The 12,201-nt window shown below is 36.3% G+C and overlaps 1 pseudogene across 1 annotated transcript; it reads left to right on the top strand.

Moving 5' to 3' along the window:
* Window positions 1-4,518: 4,518 nt before the first annotated feature.
* On the top strand, window positions 4,519-11,902 carry LOC147930974 (uncharacterized; annotated as a pseudogene). Its single transcript, XR_015573700.1, has 7 exons — window positions 4,519-8,146; window positions 8,251-8,264; window positions 9,477-9,547; window positions 9,653-9,668; window positions 10,439-10,530; window positions 11,636-11,706; window positions 11,812-11,902. The product of XR_015573700.1 is annotated as an uncharacterized LOC147930974 (transcript).
* Window positions 11,903-12,201: the final 299 nt, after the last annotated feature.

Here is a 12,201-nt window from a genome sequence, read left to right as displayed (position 1 = left end):
ATGCCGAGAAGGTATTAACAATTACCCAGATATATGGATTATATTACAATCGCAAACATCTATAAAATCAACTCAACGCCTACCATTTACAGGATTTAATGATACATGGATTCGTACCAGCTAATCTTGCGACCATGTATGCGGATGCTTTGCAAGAAAATACTATCTTCGAACTTACTCGGTTCGAAATGCAAAGTTGCACAAATCATTTCAAGATTATGGGGAAACCAATTGCTATCCGTTTTAACTAAGACACACAAATGAACATCATACCTGATGAAGGCTTAACAATTAAAAACAGAAAATTTAATCTGCACAATTTCGACCACCTACAAGCTCTAGCGAATACCAATCTAGCACTACCTGGTAAATATTCATAGACTAAGTAAATAATTAACGCATGAAAATATATAACCAAACTAATAAGAAATAGTGCCATTTATTTTCATCAATATATTATTATGGTCTAAAATAGTTAACTCTTTTCATCGACAATAAGAGGATTAAAACAGAGAAACTGTATTTTTGGCATCCAATAAAGATTGAACGGGTTTTGTTAATGCTACTAGGTTGATAGCTGCAGCCTGCAGATATTTAGGTAAATAACAAAAGAAGTGTAAATATAATTTTTAAAAAGAATTTTAACTTCCCATACACAGCGGAACAATATTTAGATACCTAAAAAATAAAAATTGCATTTGTTAGTTAGTATTGTTTTTGATGTTCATTATTTAAGAATATTTAATAATTTTTCATTGTCACATAAAAAAATTGACCAGCAGTATACCACAGCCAACATGGGTCAATAATTAAATATATTTGTAATAACATTACATTTATACAGAACTAGTTTTTTAATGATTAGAATAAATTTAAATTGTAGGGCTTTAACCTATGAAAGAATTATTAATATAATATTATTTTATAAAATTTACATTGAGGTTAAATCGATCTCGTAAGTTAAGTGTTTTTTTTATATATCCCATATAATAATTATATCTATTAAATTCATAAGATGGTATACCGTAGATTAGATTTGTCAATAAGTATAATTCAATGGTTATAATACAAAATGAAAATGTTAATATAGAAAATGCAATGAAATTAAATAATTTACAGTTTTATTTACTTCCATTTAAATACTTCTTAACTTGGGTAAATAATTTAGAGTTTTTTAGCTAACAAATAGAATAGTTAAATTAAAAAATATGGTTAGATTAAGTAATTACAATCTCAGTTTACCAAATAAAATATATAATGGAAAAGCAAATAAAGAAATGATGTAAGAAAAGTAAAATAATATTTTTCTCAATTGACATATTAGTTTCTTCAAAAGTTACCCACAGATTATTATGAACCAAATTAACAATATAATTGATTTAACTAATTACTATTCTATAACTAATGTCGCATTTAAATCAAATACAGTTGCTTTACAAGTTGTTGATTTAGTAGTAGTAGTTGTTGTTATTCCAACTGATGCATGTGGAACTGTTTCGGTAGAAAAGAAAGTGTTTGTTACTGTTGTTTATCCGGTTGTCTAGAACAAGAATTTGGTATCGTACTAATCCTCAAACATCTTCTGCAGAGTATGAAACATCGGTTGAGGCGAATGCTATTAAACTCACATCATTTTAAAACCAACTAAAAACTTCCTATGAAGAAACATCAATATACAAAATAAAAGACCAAAAAATAAACAACACAAACCAAAACAACATTCCGCGCGTAGCGCGGGCACCCACCTAGTATTACTTAATTTGGAGTACATCTGAGTAAATCTCCCTTTAATTTATTATTCTCCATGTTTTAATGCTTGTGTTTCATAATGTCTCTTATTCTATATAGTGGATGCATCTTAGAGTCTCTTTTAGATATTTATTTTGATATCTTATGTGGATTGTGATTGTGTTCTTTGAACCTTCAAAGTATTTTTTTTTTGCCGTATGCTCTAAAATTTTGGTGATTGTTTTAAACATGTGAATAAAATCCTAGGATTTTGCATCATACACTGAGAAAAGATAGATTTTACTATGGCTATTGAAACAGTATATTATGTGTTGAAAATACTTGTTATCTCTGTTTTGGCTTTTCTTTGTATAAATAACTTTTTCATTTTATGAAATATTAGCATATTGGGGTCTATTGTAGTTACTTATTTTTAAATGTTTGTGATTGTACTGCACATTATGGCAATAATATTTTAGTTAAATCATGAATAGATTTGTTTCGTTTTAATGTTATGTTATCAATCCTTGGTGATCGGTACAAACATGTTAAGTGACATTCTCAAATTTTGCATCATACACTTGTATGATTATTGTGTTAGATTGTGACAAAAAAAAAAAAAAAAAAGATTACTGTGTGAGATTACTACTTGTTTTACTCTTTGTCTTTATCTTTTTACAACACTAGTTGCCTATCTTTTGGTCTCTTAATCTTTGTGCTTGGAACTCTATTGTCTGATTGGTGTATTTAGTTAGAAAGCAATGGTTGTTTCTTGATTATTTTTCCATACCTTTGGTTTTAATCACACTTTTCCATATGATTGGTGTCAAAATTCATTTGTAGCCTTTCGGTATATATATATATATTCCATTTTTACCTTTCAAAAAAAAAAGAAAATTTATTGTTGTTTGTTTGTGTTAAAGAGACAACTTGAATTTTAATGTTAGTCTTCTTGAAAAACATCGTTTTTGTATGGTCATGAATATACACACAATATAGTTTTTCGCTTTGTGTTAGATTATAAAATATGTATGGTCATGACAAGATACTGATACCATTTTAAAGAGAGGGAGAAAGTTAGAGAGAGAGTTAAAGGGCGATTTAAAGGCGATTGGCCTCCTAACCCCAATCGCCGCCGTCGGTCGGCCTCACGCCGACATATGAGAAGTTCGTCATGGCCAAGAAGAAAGGAAAACCCCCCTTGTCTACAGTCTGCTCCCTACCCTCCAAATTTGTTCGAGTACTCACTAACTGCTCCCCTAGCTGTGATATCGTCGGATCTCATCGTAGATCTATCGTCTTCAGATCTGTCTTCTTCATGTAATTCCTCATCACTAGTGGAGACTAAGGGAACCCTTCCCTCACCTCCTGGAGATGTTGTCGAGTCACAAACTTCTGGATCTGAATCACACCACACTCACTTGGTCACCACGGTCGAGGCGGAGATCTGTTCCTCCGTCGATTGACATTCCTTGGGCTTCCAAGTTTAAATCCTCCCTTCGGAATTTAAAACAGATGGCCTCTCTGACTTATCTTGACGATGGTACCCCGGTGGTGGTGGCTCCGCCTTCTATCATTTTGAAGACCGCAGAGATGTGGAAAGACCATCTGGTGGCTCAATTTCACAGTTTATGCCCTCCGGTTGGCAAAATGTACACCGATTTGAATCCAATTTGGGGTCGTTCTGAAAACATTACGGTCCATATTATTTCAGAGACAGCTGCTATTATCTTCATCCCTTCCCCGAACACTTGTCAGTGGGTAACCGACATCGGCTTCTGGCAAGCAGGTAACTGTTCTTGCACAGTTTACCCTTGGTCCCCTGAAGGTCCCCTCGAGTTGGAGGAATTAAAAACGACCCCAACTTGGGCAATCTTGAAGAACGTTCCGCCACAGTTGTATTCGCTTGAAGGTATCAGTGTTATTGCGAGTGGCATTGGTGAACCTCTTCACACCGAGAAGTCAAGGCTTGATCCAATTAATATTGGAATAACTAAGGTGAAAGTCATCATCAAACTTGACTCTCCTCTCCCTTCGACGGTAGTGGTCAAGGATGAGCAAGGCAATATAGCTCGGGTGGCAATCGAGTACCCTTGGCCACCACCAAAGTGTTTGAATTGTGGAAAGTATGGTCATCTCCTGGGTCGCTGTCCAAAACCTCTGTTGAAGAAGTCTCCTTTTAAGAAGGATGTTACCTCTGGAGTTCAAGAAGTTACACACCCAACTGCTAACCTCCAAAGTGATACACCAACAGTCGAGGGTAAGTTACCCCAGGTAGTTGTCGCAGGCTCATCGGCCCCTAAGATTAGAAGAAGGCGTTCTAGATCGAGGAAAATATCGAGCAGTACCCCTCCCTCCTTACACAATGAATCGCATAAGCTAAGGGAAAAAACAACCCAGATTGTTGCGATGGGCAACAAGTCCAAAGAACAGTGGGTGGTCAAACCTGTTTTAAAATTGGCAGTTGTGACTACTTTATCTATGCTTGATAGGACTATTGAACCGATCCCATCAAATGCACAGATGGCAAAATCTCCGGAACCTGACCGCAATATAGGAGACTCAGGTCCTACTATAGACCCAACATTCCCCATTCCTCCAGGCTGGGATGTTATGTCGTCAAAATTCAGGAAGAAACACCTGAAAATTTGGCACAGTCAAGTAAGATCTTCGCCTACAACTACTCTCGTCTCGACACGAAGAGGATCCTCGAGTCAGACACCCCATTTTTGAAAGCATATGATTTCACAACCTTTTGTTGTATATTAATGACGATTTTTTGCTGGAATGTAAGGGGCTTGAATAGTCCTTCTCGTCAACGAATAGTAAGAAGTTGGATTAATTCTAACAACCTTTTGGTCGAAAGTTTTTTGGAAACCCATGTGGCAGAGGAGAATGCTTCTACAGTGTTAGCTGCGACAATGCCATGATGGAGAATGGATAACAACTATTGCTCCTCTCCCTTGGGTAGGATCTGGATTGTTTTGGATCCTTTGGTGTCTCTGATGGTCTTTAAGAAGTCAGAAAAGATGATACTTTGTGGTATTAAGATTACGGGTATTAATCAGTCTTTTGCGGTGGCATTCATCTATGGGAAAAACACGGAAATAGAGAGAAGGACTTTATGGGTAGAGATAACTGACTTAACAAATTCTACTCTAATCTCTCGTACTCTGTGGCTGCTAGTTGGAGATTTCAACCAAATTGCCAACTCCAATGAACATTTCTCTATGTTTCATTCTAATTTACCACTTAGAGGGATGGAGGATTTGCAGAACTGTTTGAGGGATAACAACTTAGCTGATATACCAAGTTGGGGGGTGCTTTATACTTGGTCCAATCATCAGCAGGAGAACCCCATTATAAGAAAGTTGGATAGAGCTATAGCTAACAAACTATGGTTCTCTACCTTTCCAAGTGCAATCTCAGCTATTGATTCGCCTGGAGATTCGGATCATGCCCCTTGCATTATCACCATCATCAACCAGCCATCTCGATCCAAGAAAATCTTTAAATACTTCTCCTTCTTATCCACTCACCTCAGTTTTGCGACTCGGCTTACTGAGGCTTGGAATGAGGATATTGCTGTGGGATCTCACATGTTCTCGCTTGGAGAGCACATGAAAGCTGCTAAGAGAGCTTGCAAGGATTTAAATAGGCAGGTTTTTGGCAATCTCCAACAAAGAACTAAGGAGGCACTCATCACATTGGAAGATATACAAAGCTAGTTGCTATCCAACCCCTTTGACACCTTATTCCGAGAGGAACATGTTGCACGAAAAAAATGGGATGTCTTTGCTGCTGCACTTGAATCTTTCTATAGGAAAAAATCAAGGATAAGATGGCTAGCTGAGGGAGATGCTAATACTAGTTTTTTCCACCCTACGGTCCTTGCTAGTCATGCAAAAAATGTCATTCGCTTTTTTATTGGTGATGATGGAGTTAAAGAAGAGAACATCGAACAGATTAAGCAGATGATTGTGACATACTACTCTCAGTCCTTGGGTGCTGTCAGTGACATGGTGAATTCGTTCTCAGTGGAGGATATATGAGAAGTACACCCTTTTAGATGTGATGCAGCCCTAGCAGACCAGTTGCAAGCCATTCCCTCAGAGGAAAAGATTATAAGTTCAATCTTTTCCATGCCTAAAAGCAAGGCTCCTGGTCTGGATGGGTTCCCCGTTGAGTTCTTCTGGGAGACTTGGGAGTTAGTAAAAGATTCTACAGTGGCTGCAATTCAGGAGTTCTTCTGAACAGGTCATTTTCTCAAGAGATTCAACTCCACAGCCATCACTCTCATTCCCAAGGGTAATGGAGCTGATAGATTGTCCCAGTTTCGCCTGGTCACCTGCTGTAATACTATTTACAAAGTTATAACTAGGCTCATATCAAAGCGGCTCAAGCTTTTCATTCCTCAAGCAGTCCAAACAAACCAAGTGGGCTTTATTAAAGGGAGACTTTTTTGGTGAAAATGTGCTTCTCGCTTCTGAACTGGTGGATAATTTTCATTTCCAAGGGGAAGTTACAAAGGGGTTGTCTGCAAATCGATCTCTCAAAGGCTTATGATAATGTCAATTGGGATTTCTTACTCAATATTCTCATTGCAATGGAACTACCGCTAGTCTTCATCAACTGGATTAAAGTTTGTGTAACGTCTCCTTCATACAGCATAGCTTACAAAGAGGAATTGATTGGTCATTTTCAAGGGAAGAAAGGGATAAGACAGGGAGATCTGATGTCTTCTCACCTATTTGTTCTAGTTATGGACATTTTGGCCAAACACCTGGATCGGGGAGTGCGACAAGCCAAGTTCAGCCTCATCCAAAGTGTATAAACCCCTTAATCACACATCTAAGCTTTGCAGATGATGTGCTGGTTTTCTTCGATGGAGCTGAGTCATCTCTTCAAGGAATTTTGGAGATCCTGGATGACTTCAGGAGGGGCTCGGGTTTGGGGTTGAACAGACAAAAGACAGCTCTATTGATTGATGGCGGCGAGGTTACAAAAAATAAACTGATGGCTGAGAGGTTTGGGATATCTCATGGATCCTTGCCTGTTCGTTACCTCGGTGTTCCTCTCATGGCCCAAAAAATGAGAAAACAGGACTACCAACCCCTCATTGACAAAATCAACTCACTGTTTACTGCTTGGACTGCTAGAAATCTATCTTTCGCAGGGAGGTTACAACTATTGCAATCGGTTATCTACTCCACCATAAACTTATGGGCCTCTATATTTATCTTGCGGAATCAATGCCTCTTGAATATAGAACTAATGTGTAATGCTTTTCTCTGGAAAGGGGCTCCTAACTCTGCTAGGGGAGCAAAAATTGCCTGGGATATTGTATGCTCCCCGAGAGAGAGTGGCGGTCTTGGTTTGAGAAGGTTAGCAGATTGGAACAAGGTCCTCGCCCTTAAACTCATCTGGTTACTGTTTTCTGCAGCTGGGTCTCTCTAGGTTTCGTGGATAAGGCAACACTTGATTGGGTATCGGAATTTTAGGACTTAAATCCTAGTGCCTCAGGAAGCTGGATTTGGAATAAGCTTTGCAAGCTTAGCCCCCTAGCTAGACCTTTTTTAGTTTGTGAGATTGGCTCAGGTGCATCAGCAAATTTCTGGCATGACAATTGGACTGGATTAGGTCCTCTTGTGGAGCTGGTGGGTCCGATGGGCCCTCAAACAGTGGTTTTACCCCTTCAAGTTGTGGTACGGGATGCAATTCAGGGTCGATCGTGGTGGCTTGCTAGAATCAGAAGCAGAAACCCAATCATCTGCCTGCTAAAAAGCATCCTGCCAAGCGTCGAACCTTTGATAGAGTGTCAACATGGTGATGTCTATCTGTGGAAGGCTGATAACAATGCTCCCTCAAGAAAGTTTTCTACACAAAAAACTTGGCTGGCCTTGCACCCAACTATGCATGAGGTTTTGTGGCATAAGGTAGTGTGGTTCAAAGATCGAATTCCTAAGCATGCTTTCATTTGCTGGGTGGTGGCGTGGAACAGACTACACACAAGGGATAGATTGAGGAATTGGGGCCTCAATATTCCTTATGTATGTGTTATATGCAATGATCAGGACGAATCGAGGGATCACTTGTTCTTTAAGTGTAGTTTCAGTACAACTGTTTGGAGCTTCTTCACTACGAGAGCTTCTTTGACCCCGCCTACTCAGTTTATGGACTCGCTTGTCTGGTTGACAGGAGCTTCATCAAACAGGAATATTTCTCTCATCATCAAGCTAGCGTATCAGGCATCAATCTACTTTATCTGGAAGGAACATAACCTTCGTATTCACACAGGCAAAGTTAGACCACCTCACCTCCTCATAAAGGATATCCAACTTATCATTAGAGCTTGATTAATTCCACTCTCAAGGTTACAGTCGTCACACAACTTGGAAGACTCTGCTCTATGTACTTGGTTTGATCGGTTCCAGCCTGCCTAAGTTGATCTCCCGCTGTGTTGTCTCCATTTTCGTTTTTTCCCTGTAGGTGGCTGTCCTTTGTTTGTCCTCCTTGATGCAGGATGCAAGATGCAGGTAAGGGATATATCTCTTTCTTTTGTCTTTTGGGCCTGCGGCTAGTTTGGGCTTTTGGCCTTGTAATGAAACTGATTACCCATGATAATATAATATATATTGTTTAAAAAAAAAATGTATGGTCATGACAACCATTCTTGCATTTTGGTTGGTAGTCCGATAATTCTTTTAGCATTATTCTTTAGATGATATATCATTTCAGACATTTGCAATTTTAGTTTTGGAATCTTTAGTATAATAAACTTTAGGGGATTATCTATCTTGTCTGTCTATCTTAAATTATACCAAATTAAGGATTATATCAATGTTTGTGATTAGTTATGAGAATGCATGGAGGATGTAGATATATATGACTTTAAATTTAATATTTTGTTTAGTGCTTGGTATTTTATATGATTGAAACCTATAAATTGATGTTGAACACTATTAATACACTAGATTTAAGTTAGATATTCAAAGAAACTTGTATTCATACTAGGAGTTTGTTTTGGACGTTATCATGTTCTATTAGAAGATGGAACCAAAAATTTTATACTAAAATCTTTAATGTATCCTAAATTATATAGTAATGTTTTTCAAAAAAATTAAAGTCAAGTTTTTCCATACAACCTTTTTAAATTGTATAAATTTATATCTATATACAAAACATAAAATCAGGAAAAAACTATAAGATCCAAAATCTATATACTGAAATCTAAACTTAAAAACTCAAACATAAGTTGCCAAACTTCCTACGATTCCTCTCTTCTAGTTTTATAATTAATTAATAGTAGAGGCTTTTTGGTAGTAAAATAATAAGAACAAAAAATTGCAGATAAAACAGTCATTTAATAGTTAATACTAATAAAATTTAAATACCGAAAAACAAAAAAACTCAAAAACTGTTACTAAAATTTTACAAAGACTAAATTATTGTTATTGACGCCACAAACTATTTCTAACAGATTAAATTAAAAGAGAAATTTGTTACTTATGCCATGAACAGTAGCAATTCTTTTGGAAGATGCCACTTTCGTTTATTCTTTCTCCCACCTGCCACAAGACCAGATTAAAAAGAAAATTTACCCTGTTAGATTTCTTGTTTCTTAATTATCATATTTTTCATTCAGAAATCTCTTTTCACGATTCTTTATCTCTTTCTCTCTCTCCAACCTCTCATCTTTTCACAAAACCTTCAATTACTATGTAATTCACTTTCTTTTTACATTCCAGATGAATCTCCCATATGTTGCTTCTACAACATCGTCTCTTGTAACGCTGACCACGGAGTTGGACTAAACAAGGTAAGAGACATAACCTAATTTTTGTGTCTACTGAATCTGTCAATTTTATCTATTTGAAGATGTTAATTTTGAGATCTGCTTACTTTTTTGTTCTTTATTACTCAGATTTGCAGCTCAGCTGGTGAACACAAGTGTTGGAATTCAAGAAGCCATCATTGGTAGTCAAATTAGGTATTACTTGATGGACCAGATTTAGAAGAGATGATTCGGATCTGGTTTACCGATATTTGTCTATCAGTGGACTCCGCTTGTCGATTGTACGATTAGTGTGGGCAGACCTGCACGGTGGACCAGTTTTTAGTTATCAGTGGACAGGTGTTGTCAACTAAGAGGATCTGGTCCACTAAGGAAACTGATGGACAAAAACCTATCCAAGCATTGAATTTGGTCCACTGGAAGCATAATAAGTTTTGTATATGTGTCTGCATACATGCAGGGTGGACAAAATGGTTTTATGTTATTGATGGATAAGTGTTGGCAAACTAAGCAGATCTGGTCTACTAAAAGAGCAGAAAACTTAATTGGGGTGGACAAGTGTTGTCAACAAAGCGAATCTGGTCCTGCGTCAGACCGAAGGACATAAATGTGGTGGACAAAAACTTGGTCTCACAATTTTCTATTTTTAATTTTTTTTCCTTCTTGTAACTAAAGGGTTAAAATATATTTTCGTCCTATGGCATAAAACAAAAAAATGACATTTCTAAAAAAAAAACAAAAAAGTGGCATTTTTCAAAACTTTAATTTTGAAAATGGCATTTCTCATAAAATTCCCAAATTAAAATTCCTCACACAACCGAGGAGACTCTGCTCTATGTACTTGGTTTGATCGGTTCCAGCCTGCCTAAGTTGATCTCCCGCTGTGTTGTCTCCGTTTTCGTTGTTTCCCTGTAGGTGGCTGTCCTTCGTTGGTCCTCCTTGATGCAGGATGCAGGATGCAGGCAAGGGATATATCTCTTTCTTTTGTCTTTTGGGCATGCGGCCAGGTTGGGCTTTTGGCCTTGTAATGAAACTGATTATCCATGATAATATAATATATATCGTTTTAAAAAAAATGTATGGTCATGACAACCATTCTTGCATTTTGGTTGGTAGTCTGATAATTCTTTAGCATTATTCTTTAGATAATATATCATTTCAGACATTTGCAATTTTAGTTTTGGAATTCTTAGTGTAATAAACTTTACGGGATTATCTATATTGTCTGTCTATCTTAAATTATACCGAATTAAGGAGGATGTAGATAGGACTTTAAATTAAATATTTTGTTTAGTGCTTGGTATTTTATATGATTGAAACCTATAACTTGATGTTGAACGCTATTAATACACTAGATTTATGTTAGATATTCAAAGAAACTTGTATTCATACTAGGAGCTTGTTTTGGAAGTTATCATGTTCTATTAGAAGATGGAACCAAAAATTTTATACTAAAATCCTTAATATATACTAAATTATATAGTAATGTTTTAAAAAAAAATTAAAGTCCATTTTTTCCATACAACCTTTTTAAATTGTATAAATTTATATCTATATACAAAACATAAAATCAGGAAAAAACTATAAGATCCAAAATCTATATACTGAAATCTAATCTTAAAAACTCAAACATAAGTTGCCAAACTTCCTACGATTCCTCTCTCCTAGTTTTATAATTAGTTAACTATTGAGGCTTTTTGGCAGATAAAACAGTCATTTAATAGTTAATACTAATAAAATTTAAATACCCATAGACGTGTAGAAAAACAAAAAACTAAAAAATTATTACTAAAATTTTACAAAGACTAAACTATTCTTATTTACGCCACAAACTATTTCTAACAGATTAAATTAAAAGAGAAATTTGTTATTTATGCTATGAACAGTAGCATTCTTTTGGAAGATGCCACTTTCGTCTATTCTTTCTCCCACCTGCCACAAGACCAAATTAAAAAGAAAAATTTACCCTGTTAGATTTATTGTTTCTTAATTATCATATTTTTCATTCCAAAATCTCTTTTCACATTCTTTACCTCTTTCTCTCTCTCCAACCTCTCATCTTTTCACAAAACCTTCAATTGCTCTGTAATTCATCGTCTTTTTACATTCCAGATGAATCTCCCATATGTTGCTTCTACAACATCGTCTCTTGTAACGCTGACCACGGAGTTGGACGAAACAAGGTAAGAGACATAACCTAATTTTTGTGTCTACTGAATCTGTCAATTTTATCTATTTGAAGATATTAATTTTGAGATCTGCTTACTTTTTTGTTCTTTATTACTTAGATCTGCAGCTCAGCTGGTGAACACAAATGTTGGAATTCAAGAAGCCATCATTGGAAGTCAAATTAAGTATTACTTGATGGACCAGATCTAGAAGAGATGATTCGGATCTGGTTTACTGATATTTGTCTATCAGTAGACTCTGCTTGTCGATTGTTTGATTAGCATGGGCAGACCTGCACGGTGGACCAGTTTTTAGTTATCAGTGGACAAGTGTTGTCAACTAAGAGGATTTGGTCCACTAAGGAAACTCATGGACAAAAACCTATCCAAGCATTGAATTTGGTCCACTGGAAGCATAATGATATATCATGGTTTTTATGGTTTTAAACCATGATATAAGGAGTCTTATAGTGTCTTTTCATTTGTTTCTACATTGTTTTTGAGTCTTTA

This window comes from Camelina sativa, chromosome 12 (genome assembly GCF_030686135.1).
Source record: "Camelina sativa cultivar CO46 ecotype springtype chromosome 12, ASM3068613v1".
NCBI lineage: Eukaryota > Viridiplantae > Streptophyta > Magnoliopsida > Brassicales > Brassicaceae > Camelina > Camelina sativa.
This window is presented reverse-complemented; position numbering and strand designations above follow the sequence as displayed.